This window comes from Patagioenas fasciata, chromosome 25 (assembly GCF_037038585.1).
Source record: "Patagioenas fasciata isolate bPatFas1 chromosome 25, bPatFas1.hap1, whole genome shotgun sequence".
Classification (NCBI taxonomy): domain Eukaryota; kingdom Metazoa; phylum Chordata; class Aves; order Columbiformes; family Columbidae; genus Patagioenas; species Patagioenas fasciata.
The window spans coordinates 1,792,012-1,807,774 of record NC_092544.1 but is presented as its reverse complement, the minus strand read 5'-3'; the positions used below and the strand labels follow the sequence as shown (position 1 = coordinate 1,807,774).

At 45.4% G+C, this 15,763-nt stretch overlaps 1 long non-coding RNA gene across 15 annotated transcripts in view; it reads right to left on the bottom strand.

The window, feature by feature from the left end:
• The window catches only part of LOC136112605 (uncharacterized), a 61,383-nt gene extending 46,017 nt beyond the window's left edge, over nt 1-15,366 (bottom strand). For 13 of the 15 annotated variants that reach the window (XR_011735722.1, XR_011735735.1, XR_011735727.1 and 10 more), the window contains exons 1-8: nt 15,278-15,366; nt 13,741-13,838; nt 11,020-11,078; nt 10,116-10,286; nt 8,823-9,760; nt 7,813-7,956; nt 3,850-4,026; nt 2,592-2,786 (exon numbers count right to left, since the gene is read on the bottom strand). This is a non-coding gene — a long non-coding RNA (uncharacterized lncRNA). The remainder of the gene's footprint in view (nt 1-2,591; nt 2,787-3,849; nt 4,027-7,812; nt 7,957-8,822; nt 9,761-10,115; nt 10,287-11,019; nt 11,079-13,740; nt 13,839-15,277) is intronic. The other 2 variants (XR_011735726.1, XR_011735733.1) reach the window with 2 other exon arrangements.
• Between the last annotated feature and the right edge of the window lie 397 nt (nt 15,367-15,763).

Here is a 15,763-nt window from a genome sequence, read left to right as displayed (position 1 = left end):
ATAAATATTATTATTGCTGGTCAGCACAGACATACTGGGGTAATCAGAGATAAGAGGGCAGAAGTGATAGAAATGTAGCTTAAAAAGAAGTTCCTTTGCTTTGGGAACTCTCAGAGAACACAAAGAGAATTAATTTCAAACCGGGACTGTATTTCCTCTGTCAAAAAGGGAGGATTAAGGTACCATTCATAGTATTTATATACTATTAAGTGCACCAGGAAAGGAAGGCAGGAGAGAGCAGCATAAAGCCATGTAGAGGGATCCCTTAATACCGCAGGAAAGCAAACTGTAATTTGGTTTCTCCCTTGGTATGCAAACCTCCTCCTCCTCCCTTTTCCAGGCTCCAACCCTTAACTAACAGCAGTTTCACCTGCAGAAGCATCCGTGTCGGTGCAATGGGAACGCGGAGCTCTTGTGCTCCGAGGTGACCCTTGGGAAGTGTGACCAGCCTTGGTTCTCACACTCTCCTCTTAGGGTACAGCGGGCAAAGGCGCTCTCTGTGCTCTCCCTGTCCATACCAAGCTCTTCAAATAGTGTCTCTTCTATTAGGAAATTACACCTTCCAGCTCCACTGTTAATGTTTTCCCCATCTCACCATTATACCACAACTCTGTGTTCTTACACCAAAGCCCACGTGGTGCCACGGCGCTCTCCTACGGCCCCGAAGAATTCTGTGTGTGTGTGTGTGTGCAGCAGAACAAGCGGAAGGCACAGCTGATTCTTCCTTTGCGTGTACTCACTGATAGAGTCTTTGATAAACACATCATGTATTCCACCTAAAGGGGCCGTGTGCTCCGAAAGAGCCAAATGCATTAGCATTCTTCAACCATAACTTTTCAAGTCGGCATTTGACTATTTTTGCATTTCTTCCAGGTTGTACTTAGACAACTTCTAATTCTATGGGGAAAGCAAAGACTATAAAACGCCGGAGCTCCACTCTGCTGAAATAACATTAGCGAAATATCAAGTCCTTTATGATGTCATGAGGGATTCCTTAATGTGACTATAGCCTCCTAATGACATCATAAAAAACAACTGCAACATCAGAAAACAGCCAGGGGTCATCAATCAGCCCATCCGCTCTCCTGCTCACCAGGGGCAGCAGCCCAACTCGCTCCTATCTGCTTTTTACGAGCGGTGCCGTCCGCTGAATAGTACACAGAGAAGAGACTCATAATCATACAAATATCAGCCAGAGCGGTCAATCACCACCTGAAGTGTTCAGTACGCCTGAGGGAAATTTGGGTGCTGGAGCCTGAACAGTCTGCAAGTTCAGCACGGAGAGCAGACAACTTCGCTCCCCTCGAGGTGACCCGGCGGTCTCTGGGCAACAGGCAGCACCAGTTCACTCAGGCATTGTTCAATGTGTGGAGAATGGGACTGAGAAATGAATTCTTTGGTCGCCCCCTTCGCTCTCCAGCCATAAGCAAAAGCGTGTTCCGTGTTGCCCAGATACCCACCTGCAGGTCCCACACTGAAAGGCTTTGCGTCCTCAAACGGGAAGGGGTGACGGTCCCAACGGGATGCAGTGACGGCCAAATCCTCTGGCGGGAATGGGAACAGCCTCCTTCACATTGGAAAATGCAATGTCGCGGAGTTAAAGCCTCATTACGCTCTCTTAAGAAGACCTGGAAGTTTTCCAGGGTTGGGGACATCTCGAGGAGTTTCCCGGACTCTCAGAAAAAACCCTAAAGTGACAGACCCTGTGGTCTCTAGATGTTCCACAACCGCTCTTGGAAGGTGTTTAACATGGAGTCTCTGTCAGTTAAGGATAAGGTAGTGAAAAATCAACTGCTTTTTGCACTGTCCAACGCCTCTCATCTCCAGATCCCCTGCCCCTTTGGCCTTGGTCTGTATTTTCTAGCATTCAGTAGCTGCTCATACCCACACCCGGCATGAACTCCTCTCTTTTCTGAAACACGTAGCTGTTATTTCAAGAAAAAGTGGCGGAGGAGAACAGGTTTCAGAATGGAAAACCAAAATGCTACGCAACTATGTGCAACAGTTCATTAGGTTAAGGACGCCAAGCAGAGCCCGAACAGATCATCGACAAGGCAGCATGAGGCACAGACACAAGGAGGAGGCAGCGCTGCCGGCGCTCTGGATAAACAAGTAATTGTAATCTCAGTGTAACGCTGCTACTTCCAGATTATATAATCCCGCTCTCGAAAGAGGGTTATTTGAGCAGACTGTCACATTAAATAAGCACATTTACTGCATATGTTAATTGCAGTAGAAAGCTGTTAAGCAAATAAGCTTGTTGCACCAAAACGTTATTCTTTTAGCAGGTCTGTTCCTTCCACGGCTCTCCAGCGCTCTTTCAGAACGCACATTTCAGTTCAAGGCAAAGGACCGTGCTCACTGAACTGATCAATTTTTTTATCACATTGACTTTTGGTTACATTTTCCAGCACGCTGTGCCACAGCACTGAATTCTTTTCAACAGGTTTATTTCTACAGCAAAATTCCAACTGGAAGATGTGAAACTCTATGTGGAGAAGGGGATTCTCCACAGGATCAGAAGATAATTCCGAGGTGTATGTATGTGCCCCATGCACCCAGACACGTAAGAAATGACACGGCACTCTTACCTGAAACAGGTGCCAGAGCATCCTCAATCCATATTCACCAAAGTTTTGTTCCACCTGTCACCCGAGCAAAATTCTCTTAGTTCTGTTTCGGTAAACTTCTGCATCCATGTAATTTCACTTGCTTATCAGGATCTCAGCCACACCGCGCAGCGCTGTCAACCATATCCCGAAGGCACAGGAGCGCTCGAGGTATTCCTGCAATTAGAATTTACAGGGGAAAAGAATAATCTACTGATAATGCATGAAATTTCAGATGTAATTCAGCCTCGCAGAGGGTAGGGCCAGGAAGCCCCTTCTGCCAACAGCAACCGCTCTGCTGGTGTCAGCAGACCCGGCTCCAGGGGACGAGGAGCTAAGTGAGGCCAGGTCAATTCACATAATTACTTTTCAGAGCAGAAACACATTTCAAAAAGCATATGCAAGCAGCTTTAATTGCTCCTTTTGACCATTTCTCTGTATTGACAATGTACATTTGCACTTGGTGGAAAAGTCAAGATAAGCTGGATATAAAGAACTACAAAGTGCTTCTAAATGAACTGCTCCACACTTACAACTACAGCTCCAGCTTTGCAAGGTGATTTCTCTCCGTGCACTTTGTTTTCTACATTAAAAAACGGCAAACACTATGGGAATGTCTCTTGTCAATGTTTATGTCAAACAAAGCCTTCAAATTCATGCCAAATACAGAGTCAAATGTTTTAATGAAGATATTAATTATCTGTGAATACGACTAACAGCTAATGACACTTGCCTTTTATTGGTGTCAATGTCAGGATTCTCTCTATGCAGACGGAAACCCTGATAAGCCTCTACTTGACTGTTATGAATCTAGATGGGATATGGGCGTCTTTTTCCAAGGAGTATATGAAATGGTTGATCCTGTCTGCCCTTTTCTCCCCATAAACGTTTGTCAGCTCACTCGCCATCTGCTGTCCTGTGGATACGTGTACCCACGTTAGCTGAGGCTGCAATATAGCTATGTTAAATAATTTTATCTGATTTGTTGGATGATGGTATTTCTAATGGAAAACAACATGGTAATTTCAGAATGTTACTGATTAGATGAAAATGATATTGCATCAAAGTTACTCCCTTAATTTATTCTGAAAAAAACAAGAAGGATTTCTCTATTAAGATGCTTAATTAAAATCTATCTCTCTCCATACAAAATCTATACTTCAGGTCCTGCATGTCATGTCTGAAAAGAACAAAGGCTGATTAGCATCTTTTACACTCTGCTTTTCTTTTTGTCACTTACACATTCACTACAGCCATTCCAGCCAGGTTCAGAGGGTCTGCGAGAAAGGGCGCTGTTATCCGGACCGAAGAACAAAAGAATGCAGCTGAGCTTTTCAGGTTTAGAGAGAAAACGGGGGGGTGGTCGCTGTCCAGATGGGGATCGAGTGTGGTGTGATGGTTCCTGCTTGGAGGGGACCTGTGGGAAACACATCACGTAAATAACTTCACAGGGACCGATAAGTCAAACTGCTCCGTGCCTCTTTCTTTAACATATTACCTAAAGAGAACTCTGAGATCTCTCAATAACTTTCCATCTGTTTCTGTAGTCCACTAACCTCCAAACTGCCTTCTTTTGGATACAGCATGACACACCCTCCTGTCCTCCGAAACCCGGATACCCCGACAAGAATAGAACTCTGCCAGCGCTAAGGTGTCAGCACAGACAGGCCAGACCTTGCACAGCGTCCATGACCTTATTAGCAGGGTAACACCGGTCCCAGCTCCCGCGGGACACCAAGCGAGGGGAGGGCAGAAGCTGTCGGCAAAGCCAGGCTGTTGGCACTGCTACCACCGGTTTCCCTTTTACTCCTCTGGCATCTTTACGATGAGCTGGACCCCAAGAACCTGCACGCATCTGTTTAGAAATCAGCAAAGTGTGTTCAACAGACCCGGTGGAGAGACGGGCTGCTGAATATTTGTTCTTTCATCACTGAACGATTCCCTGCTGGTTGTAATCAGGATCCATAAACTTTCAACCTAAATCAGTCTGAATGCCGTGATCCCGCCGTATGTGTTGCTGCTAAACTCAACCATACGTACGCATGCGCTTGTGTTCTGATCTACTGTGCAAGAGCGAGAATTAGCTGAGATTCACAGAATCACAGCATCACAACTCCTGCAACTCCTTAAGAAATCTTTTGTCTCTCAACTTAAACGGCAAAACTTCCAGTTCGTATTTAGTTTATCTGACTGTACAGTCCCTTATATAAAATAACTTATTTTAGCAACGGGACATCTAATACTGCTGCAGTATATTTTTTACACATACGCATGCAAAGATCAGAACATCTCCCATTGTCTGATAACTCACTGCTCAATTAATTGGTTTGTGTTTCGCAAAGCGGCTATTTCTCAGTGGGGACTAACCACACGCCAGCTATGAACTTTAAAGGAAAACCAATTATTAGTTAACAGCGAAGAAACAATCTATACGGCATCTTAAAGAACGCAAATCTTCCTTATAAACCGCTGAATGGGAACGCACAAACAGCAAGATGTCAGCAGGCAGAGTTTCCTTGCACAGAAAGGACCCATCCGTGCCCGCCCAGCCTTCCCTTCACCATCACAGCGGGAACTGCTCGTTCTTCCTTCTCTCATCACTCCGGACACCCCGCTGGGTGCAATCAGGATCCGCAGCCTCAGGGCTCCAGCCGGTGGGAGCTGGGAGATGTGGGACCGGCCGTGGGCAGTGACGCTGCTTTCAGACCCAAGGGTCCCACAGCAGCCTGGCTGCCGATTCATTTTCAAATGCACAGAGCAAGCTTGTTGAGGAAGGCAATGTTTTCATGGTTTATGGACAAAACGTAGCATAATTTGGCTTCTGAGGGAATTAAAAGAAACAAAAATTTGCCTGATTTAGTTTCCAAGCTATAGTGCTTTCCATAATACCACACTCTACAACAGCGCTTTCGGGGAATACTCCTGAATTTTCCATATCCTGCGATGCGTCCCCTCCTCACGTGTCAAGGATCATGCCAAAGCCTCTCCTAGGGCAGGTTCTCTCATAAAGACAATAATTTGAAATAATATGAGATGATAAATGCAGATGTATCACAGTGCAATGCCACAAAGCTCCCCAAAACACTGTCACTTCCATTAACTGAACAGCCTGACGTTACCTATTTCACAATGAGGACCTGAAGAGACACTAATTTTTTTAGAGGTTTTAAAACCTGAAACCAGACCTTGGAACAGAAACAAACAGACAAAAACCCAACCCAAACAACCAAAGGACAAAGTCCGTGCCACACGTGAAAGCAGACTGCAGAAACGCTACAAAGCGCATCTCAATTCTATTTACCTGGAGGGCCCCTCGCCGAGTCAAAGGCGCTGCTGAAATCGCGAGGAAGGTTCCTGTGATTACAAACCCAGTGCCCAGTTTCACCAGTGACAGAATATGATTTCACTTCTCCCAGAGGAGCAGGCTGAACCTCATCTGTGTCTGCCTCCCAGCTAAAGAGCAGTGCTACTTATTCCTCGCCAGGGGTTCTCTCTGATGCCGTTTCCGTGGACATTATGTGTAGAGACTTTGTGCTGCTCAATAAAGAGACGTGGAGCCTCCTGGATGGTATCTGTTCAGGAAGAGCTACGGGATTCTTTTCAGCTCCGTTCACTGTTAGAGCTTTACTTACTGAGCGTGCGGACTCCGACTTCTCGCCATAAAGAACAGTTTTGTACAAGTTTTGCAGCAATAATGATTTCTCCCCAGCATACTGAGCTTTGACTAACCTTGGAGAGTATCTAGGAATTCACGCTGTCTGTGACTGTGTTACATGTAGACTAAGCCACTGCTTTTGATGCAGTTTTATCTACTGCCATTGTACAACCACTTAAAAGAATAGTATCTATACAATATCTATATTTACTGGAAAATATAGAATAGTTCCAGTGGGAAAGGACCTACAACAATCATCTAGTCCAGTTGTTATCCGGTCTGATAAAATTAAAGGGGTATAATCAATATATACTCTGGGCCTTGCACACTGCCACCTCGTGGTAATTCATGCCCACGTTCCAGAACTACGCGAGCCCCAAATTCCTCTTAAAATATGAATACGAAAAGGCAATAATACTTCCTGGTATCATCTCCTAGAAACATCCATGGGAATTTGCGCTTTGTGTGTTTAAGAAAGACTAATATGTATTTACCCAAGCTTTTCTGTAGTGTTTTGCCCCTCTGTATCTTGAAGGTAATTCAGACGAGTTGTTCTCTGCCCTCTACTCTGCCCTGGGGAGACCACACCTGGAATATTGTGTCCAGTTGTGGCCCCTCAGTTCCAGAAGGACAGGGAACTGCTGGAGAGAGTCCAGCGCAGCCACCAAGATGCTGAAGGGAGTGGAGCATCTCCCGTGTGAGGAAAGGCTGAGGGAGCTGGGGCTCTGGAGCTGGAGAAGAGGAGACTGAGGGGTGACCTCATTCATGTTTACAGATATCTAAAGGGGGAGTGTCAGGAGGATGGAGCCAGGCTCTTCTCAGTGACAACCAGTGACAGGACAAGAGGAATGGGTTCAAACTGGAACACAAGAGGTTCCACTTAAATATGAGAAGAAACTTGTTCCTGGTGAGGGTGTCAGAGCCTGGCCCAGGCTGCCCAGGGAGGCTGTGGAGTCTCCTTCTCTGCAGACATTCAAACCCGCCTGGACACCTTCCTGTGGAACCTCAGCTGGGTGTTCCTGCTCCATGGGGGGATTGCACTGGATGAGCTTTCCAGGGCCCCTCAACCCCTGACATTCTGGGGTTCTGTGTGATCCAAAATACAGCTATTGCCACTTCTTAATATTTTGAAAACGTAACATTGAGGACAAGTCAAATATTTTTCCCACTACTTTTTCTAACAGTAGTTCTGGGGTTATGTGCATTTCTCCTTGCACATCGGTTTAATCACACTGCCGCACATTTTGCTTTCTAGAACCTTGGGTAATTGGCAGCACAAGGCACCTTTCCACCACAATCCCCTGTGCTGGGCCACCATTCTGTGAAAGCACAGTCTCACCTCCAGGAGCTGACAGAACACACTGAAAATTGGAGGGGAAAAGGGAAAAAAAAAAAAGAAAGAGGGGGAGGGAGGCAGAGAAATACATTTTTAAAGATAACCTGGAGGCAAATATAATATTTATACTTATTTATCCTCACAGCACAATCATAAGCCCCAAAACATGTCTAATGAGGTGGAATTGCAAAATGGCCATGAGTCCTACTTACTTGGCTTCTCAGTGGTCTCTCAGCAGTCACATGGATCTGTATTTTTCAACTATGTGACTGCTGCAGGCAAAACTCCGCTAAGGAAGAGTGAGAGTCACTGCAAGTCCTTAACTCCCAGTGGTATTCAGCCACAAAAATGCCAACCTAGGAGAAACGAGAAGACAGACAAAAAAGTTGCCGGGGCAATTAAGCACTGCAGACAACTGTACTTAATGCTTGGTTCCCACCAGCAGAGCATCCTCTGCTCAAATGAACTTCCATTCACAGCTTTCCTCAACTCTTGGAGTGGCCTCAACTCTTCATAAAGAATCAGAAATATGAAGGAAATCAAAACATGTCAGAGGGTTCTTCAGAGTCATCAGAGAGGAAGGAGCCGCAGCCTGGTCAGTGTTGTGCCTTCCACCTCTCATTGGGCAGATTCCAGCTCTATTTCAAGCCCTTTTGGAAAGCATCTGATACTTCACAGGAACTTTTTTTTCCTAATGGTGTAATTCAACCTGTACATTGAACCAACTGCTTGGCAGTTCAGACACTCCATGCTCAGGTACCCCCCAGGTGATGGGTACACGGGTGCATTCCCAAAATGCGCTTACAAATGAGGAAGCAGAGTCAGGAAAGAGGGGAAGCAACTTCTAGGACACTGCAATACGGCCATAGTCAGAACTCACTTATGGTCCAAAACCAGCCGGGGTGCTGAGCACAGAGCAGCGCGGCTCCCGGGCTGCGCTCCAGGGCTTGGGGCTTATTCCCCTCATTGCATTGCCATCTTTGTTGCGGGTTCGAGTACATATAGAAATTAATACCTACTGAAGGCTGTAGAAGATTGTAAAGCTTCTTTTTAAACTCGTGTGAATGACTCGTTCACATTTACTTGGAACAGACAGCCTGAGATGATAGAAACAGATCCCCAAGAGGTACCGTGTCATAATTCTGTGCATTGAAACGATGCATTCTAATCTCCACTCATACCTGGTGTCACAATTAGATTTTGTAATCAGTAAGTTTAATACCTTTTTAACTTTCTCAGCCATTGCAGAGCTCGCCCTTTTCTCCATGCAATTTATTAGACTTTTAAAGAAGACAGTGAGAATAAACTTTATCCTTCCTCCTTGTAAAGCAACACAAATGTTCTCGTGCTCTTTGAACATTATTTTAGATGTTTATGTAACTCAGCAATAAAGATAACAGAGAACTCCCATTATTCTGATACAGAGCTGCTGGGGTGTTGGTTTGAATCCCTGTGAGGCACAAGCTGACCTGCCGTGTAATACAACAGCCCGAAACTGGGTGCTGTTTTATAATCTTTATAATTAAAGAAATATTTAATTGTTTCATGGGATACGACGAATCAGTCTTTTCCATGTATTTGTGATCTCCTGTAGAAAACAGAGTACTACGAGTCTGAGGCCAATAATGCAGCTTAATCTGCTTGATTCACTCACTGTGTCTTTCATTTCTAAGCCATAATTTCAAATCTAGCTCAGACCAAACTGACAGAAAATCTTTGTGATCTGAGTCGCAGGAAAGGTCAGAGATAAAGAACTTCCTAAGCTTTAGTCTGTTCTGGGCCACAGCAGCCCATGATGTGGAATAATAACAGAGTCACATCATCTCCGGCCACGAAGTCTGGTATCCTCGATCTTCCTGTGCAAAGGAACGCTGCTGATCAGGATCCTAAAAATCTGATGAAGAAAAAAACGTGCGGCTCCACCACAGACAGGAGCTGCTGTTCTAGACCCTCTTCCGCGGGCCCCGTGACAACCGGACCGTCGTGGGTTCGATGTTGCTCTGAGCCCCCCGTGTACTGAACTCCTGACACCTCCACCCGTGTCCGGGGACCTGCCCTTCTCAAGCCACGGCGGCTGGCACGGGTGACACAGGTGACATCTCCGCAGGGCAGAGCCTGTGACAGTCACTTGACCTCCTTAGCAGGAAGCGACCGCATTGTCTGCGGACAGAAAAGGGAAAATGAAGCCTCTCTGCTTTATGGATTCCTCACCCTATATACACTGAGCCATTTATCTTCGCCTGTGTGCCCCACGTACAGTCATATTTATGTACCTATGGGGGCTGTAAGGAGCTTATTTATTATTTGTTTTCATTTAATGATCTCTGTCATTCTCCCCCAGGAATACCCAGACACACTATGCAAATCATATTAAGCCCCTGGCAATAGTGAGAATGCCTTGAGCAGTAATATCTGGTACGTTTGCTCTTTGAATGTGGGCAACCTGGTTACTAAATCTGCGCTTCCCCCACAGCCTCTTCATTTGCTGATCGTGTCATTCCCCTCCCCGACTCACCCGCTTTTCCAGGACTATCCAGGGCTCCCTCTCCCCGTCACCGCAGCGCAGAGCAGCGCGTTCCCAAGGCTCTGGGGACAGAAAGCCTGAGGACTCTCAGTGTCGCAGCAGGAGAAGCAAAGCAAACCACTTTCCTAGCAACCAGCCAACGGACACTGTATGATCAAATATCTGAGGCAAAATAGTGAAAGAAAAGGTCAATAAATCGTAATTAACCCCTATGATAAAAGTGCATTCATAATACAGAGAGAAGGTGTAGAAGTCGAGAATTCCTCCTCGCTAAGCACAGCATTGCAGAGAGGCAGGGACAGTGAGAAGCGCGTGTTTCTTCACAATGACCGTCACCAATACGCTCGGCCTTTCTAAATCATGTTTTCAAATCTGTGATACGGGATTAAAAATCCTGAGTCACCGCTGCAAAAATCAGGGAGGTCTGAACTGCAAACAGACCCAGGTTCACAGTAAGAATCGCTGCTTTTGCTAAGGGAAAAGTTTGATGTTTCTCATAACCCCCTGTCAGGCTCTTCTATGCCTGCAGTGTGACTGCGCTGCTAAGTCAGGTCTAACAACTCACACTGCACTTTCACATCCATTCTTTTGACAATTCGCACTGCATTTCAGCTTACTCTTCACTATCCTCCTCCCTGTCTCCTTTTAGGTCTCTGCACTGCTACTTTGCTATTCTAGTCCACATGATCTGCACTTTGATTAATTAATTTATTCTGATTATTTAACTCCTTTTGCAGTTTTCCATATTCTTCTTCCTTGATTTTTTCTTCCCTTATCTCCCTCTTGGTCTTTTCTTTGTATCGCTTTCTATTCCTGCTCTCAAGTAATTGTTTTGCTTCTCATCTCTGCTTCTTCCTTTTATTATCTTCATATATGGAAAAATACATACTAATACCTCCAGGGAAAATAATCCCAAGGCAGCCAGGGAGAGAGGAGATCCGGAGATGCTGAGTGCTGAAAGAGATGGAGCACAGACAGCAAACCCAAGATTAGATACGGTTGTGCAGGAAGATACGGCTGCAGAACAGGCTAAGGAGATCTTGTCAACATATGCAGAGACATCACCTTGTGTTACACACCAGAGGGATTTAAATCGGGTCTTATAGGGATTTCTTGGTTGGCACATATGGAACATGGCATGAGGTTGTATGTAATACGGTGTTTTAGCAATACACCCATCTATCCAGGTATTTATATAGACTGTATAGCCAATATTCCCTACAGAACCATTGACAACCTAAAGGGAATTCAAAGAGGACCAACACAAACCGACAAGAGGCTGAAAGGACAACTGCAAAAAACGATGGCAAATGTTGAATGTTGACTGGCTTGGTCAGGAAGGGGTTAAACGGCTCACAAAAAGCGGCAAATAGAAACACACCTGATTATCCAGGAGGGAGAAACGCATTTTACATCATTCACAGAGATCAAATGAAACCAGGTTAAATGTAATGAAAAACTCGATGCTGCGGAAGAGTCTGTGAAGAGAGAGGCCTGGGAGAGCCAGCACTGGGTGAGCTGTGAGGTCCCTTCAACCCCTGACACTCTGGGACTCTGCGACCAGAACGGCCGTCAGGCACTTTGCTAAGATATAACTACAATAGTCTTACTCGATAAACTACAATTTCAGGAATGGTTGATTCATATGAGCAAGCTTTAAAAAATACTGGAAGCATTCATTTCATTTGACTAATACTGATATTACACATTTATATATATATATCTATATATATTTTAAAAGCATCCTTTGTTTCTTTTCTTTTTTATTTTTCTTTTTAAATCCAGGAAAGCGATTTTTCTTCCACAGCATCGGAAATGTCACCTCGAATTGTCACTTAGAGGTAGAATTGCTCCCGAGCCAAGTGATAGTGCATATAACTGCAAACACCGCCTGCCCCAGGTGACTTGGGGAGCTCCGGCTCCCTCTGCTCTAAGTGTTCAGATATGGAGCTTTGCCCCGGAGCTGAACAGAAGCCGGTGCTGAGGGGATGCTCTCCTACCCATATGCACACGTAACTTGATATTAACATGATCCGTACCCACGCGGCCATAAAACCAAACAAAAATTCTTGGTCTAAATATAGAAGTGATGCTGGAAAAGCTCCACGTGTCCAAGAGCCTCCGCTCCCCGGGTGAGGACGCAACGCCGACAATGAACCGGATTCAGCGCTGCTATTAACCCCCCACTATGAAAATGCAGCATGAAAACATTCCTAATGGCTTTGAAAAAAAACCAACACAACGATCTAACAGTTAATTTAAGAAAAAGAATCTGAAATACAGAAAGTAAATTTTTATAAATGTGAAAAGTCAATGTTCCAATAGCGGTATTAGTTCATTTGCAATTGTCATCTGTAATATTGACTACTCAAGCTTTTCTCGTTAAATGAATGGTCTGCTAGCCTTCAGCTCATGTTCAATTTATTTCCTAAAGCACACGAGACAGATTTGGCGAGAGGAGGCAGGGTAAACCAGGCCCCCCGGCACCGTCCCACACTCGTCCCATCAGTTTCGCAGGGATGGAGGTGGTGCTGACCGGTCCACAGTTCCCTGGGTCCTCCTTCTTGCCCTTTTTGAAGACTGCAGTGACATTTGCTTTCCTCCAGCCCTCAGGCACCTCTCCTGTTTCCCAAGACTCGGCAAAGATGATGGAGAGCGGTCCAGCAATGACCTCAGCCAGCTCCCTCAGCACCCGCGGGTGCATCCCATCCGGACCCATGGATTGATGGATGTCCAGATTGCCCAACTGCTCCCTAACCCAGTCCTCATCAACCCAGGCAAACTCCCCCATTGTCCTGCAATGTCCTCAAAGCAAAGGATTTCTGAGAGGCTTTTCGAACCAGTTCAGATCAGGAAGCTTTGGTTTGCTTCTCCCTCACATTTTTCCCATGGTCAGACCCCGGCTGCTGTGACCGGCACAGAACGCCTTGTTCTTGTGGTTCATTTGCACGTGTGCTGCACTGACAAGCAGCATTCAAAGCATTCAGGAATCGGGGCTTTTTTTTCCCCATTTTCCTTTTAAATTTTAAAATCGGGTAAGGAGTATTTCCAAGTTCATCTCCCCAACCTACGACACACCCTTTAAGTCACCTTCCTGGTATTCAAAACCCCTGTCGAGTCTGCCCTGTTGTAATTACTGGGCAGCCACTGCCTCGGGATAAATCTAATAGACTTTTTGGCACTGTCAGATTAAAACTTACCTATCAACCCACTGCAGTGCTTCAGCTCTCCCTAAATCTGTACTTGGGAGAGAATTTACGACCAGGAATCGCATTTTGCAAAATGATTGAAGTTACCAAACATCCATAAAAAGTTGCAGTTGTAGATAGCGTTTTTTTGAAAGTCTGCTTAATTTATGAGAGGTGGAAGGTTTATTGTCATTTAGAGTCTACTGTGATGCAGCAATTTAGCATTTTGCCGAAGCCGTACGCAGCTGCTGTCTCATTTATGACTTTCTACATGTTTTTAAATTGCCATGTTTGTAACTGGGGACGGCTGTGCTGGGAGGCGGGGAAGGAGCCTCTCCTTATTGTTCCCCACCTTGTTGTTAAAATGTGAAGCAGGTCATGTTCCTTCTAACGAGATTGTGAGCTGTGCAGTCAGCTCCAGCACTCACCTACACACCAGAGCGTTCCCCTCTCCTCTCCGTCCCGCGGTACAACAACATTGAACACAGATGGAAACTCCTGGGCCGCCGGTCTGGCGCTGGAGATCCTGCAAACAGCAAAGACAATGAATGGCAACACTGACACCACTGGGAAGGGCTTTGGTCGGCCCGTTCCCAACAAAAGGACAAACACACCCCAGCGACGGCTCCAGCGCGAACGTGGGCTCATCGTGACAGAGCCGCTGGGGTTGCCAAGGTCGAAGCAGCACAATGCACAGGTCCCCAAGCTGTGCAATGGAGCACGGGGATGCCATGTCTGGCTGCTGATCCTGCTCTTATCAATAATTCCCTTATCTTAGTTTGTGTTAGTTCCTTTCGTCATTTTTCTAACATAGACTCGTGTTTATAACTGAAAACTAATTAAAGGCATTTTGATTTATCTGCGTTAGAAATCCAGTCTCTCCCTCTTGAGCATTATAATTTTCCAGCTTAATTGAATTCTGCATCGTGTTTATGATGTAATTTTAAGAATCCCTAAAAACAAACTCCAAAGGCTCTTTTCATTACTTCTCAGTTTCTTTTGCAACAGGCAGTTTTATCTATGGAGAAGGCTGGAGATCCTGTCAATGGTAATAAAATCCAAATGCTTCTTAATAGCTGGAGTCAAGTCAGAAGGAGCCACAACACCGAGGAATTAGAGATTAGCAGCAGTAATCATGGACTAATTGAAACAATAACCTATTAAGTGGTGTCTTGGCGGTCCTCGCAGACACAGCAACTCTATGGGACTGGAGCTGGCATCCCTGAGCATACAGACTTGTCCTTCCGAACGAAAACCTCCTATTGCCAGGAAGAGGCCTCACACCTTCTACTTCTACAAGAACGTAACATGCCAGTCACTGGCATTTAGTGAAGTTCCACACTCCGGAGCACACTTCATACTAAAGAACTACAAACTAGCTATTTTTTTTTAAATACATTTAGCTCTGCAGCTTTACAATTAACAGGCACAGGGATGGAAACTCTTCCTCCGTAAACAAATTATTTTGTTGTCCAAGTTTGCTTCCAGAGAAGGTAGATATCATACCATTAAGATCTGCACGTTTAAGTAATTAAACCAATATTAATAGAGTGAACATTAGCACGTCGGCTTCAGCAAAGCAGCTCCAGGAGTATCTGGAGGATGCCCAACGGTATCAGCTCTTTCCAGCTCAGAGTAGGGGGCAGTTTGTTGTACATGGAAGCTGTTGCCACCATGGAGTGTCCACTGCAACGCAGGAACGTCGCTGTCACTGCACGGAAACTCCGCGCCTTGCCTTCCCCGGCAGAGGAGGAGGGAGATGTTTGGTGAAGAGATGCGGCCGGTGCCCTTGGCCATGTCAGCAATCCACAGCCACACAATTCACTGCAAACCGCCACCTGTGCGAAATACGGTACCTGTTCGCTAATGCAGCCGATACCCGAGAAGACAGAGCTGGGAGAATTGAACTCTTCAAAAATAAACAAGCCTGGGAACCAAAAAGTGAGGGCCATGGTTAACATTTACCTCAATAACTCTAGAAAGGGACCCAGCATCAGCACAATCGTCCTGCAGCGTCTCTGTGCCAGAGTTGACAGGCGAGCAGCCCAGAATCTGTAGAGCAGAGCAGTATGTGATGTAAATGTTGTCCATCATAAAAATCAATGGTTCCTTTGCTAAGTGGTCAATATTTATTTAGCTTTAGCATTGTTTAATTCAATGCATCAATTAAAGATAGTGTAATGTCTGATTTGGTCCCAAGCTGCTGTTTCTGTTTGTCGTTACCTCATCTGTTTGATATCACTCATGTCTTTAAGTCTCTGCTCTTTTGTCCCCTTGCATAACTCAAGGACAGGAGTAATTGACGTGAAACTTTTAAAAATTAATTTCACCGCGTATGGCACTACCAGAGAGTGCAAGTCCTCAGAATCATTTATAACTTCACGGTGATTGGCCCTGACAAAACAATACCTTAAAAACTCACGAAAGTAAATTATGGTGCAGGCAAATGGC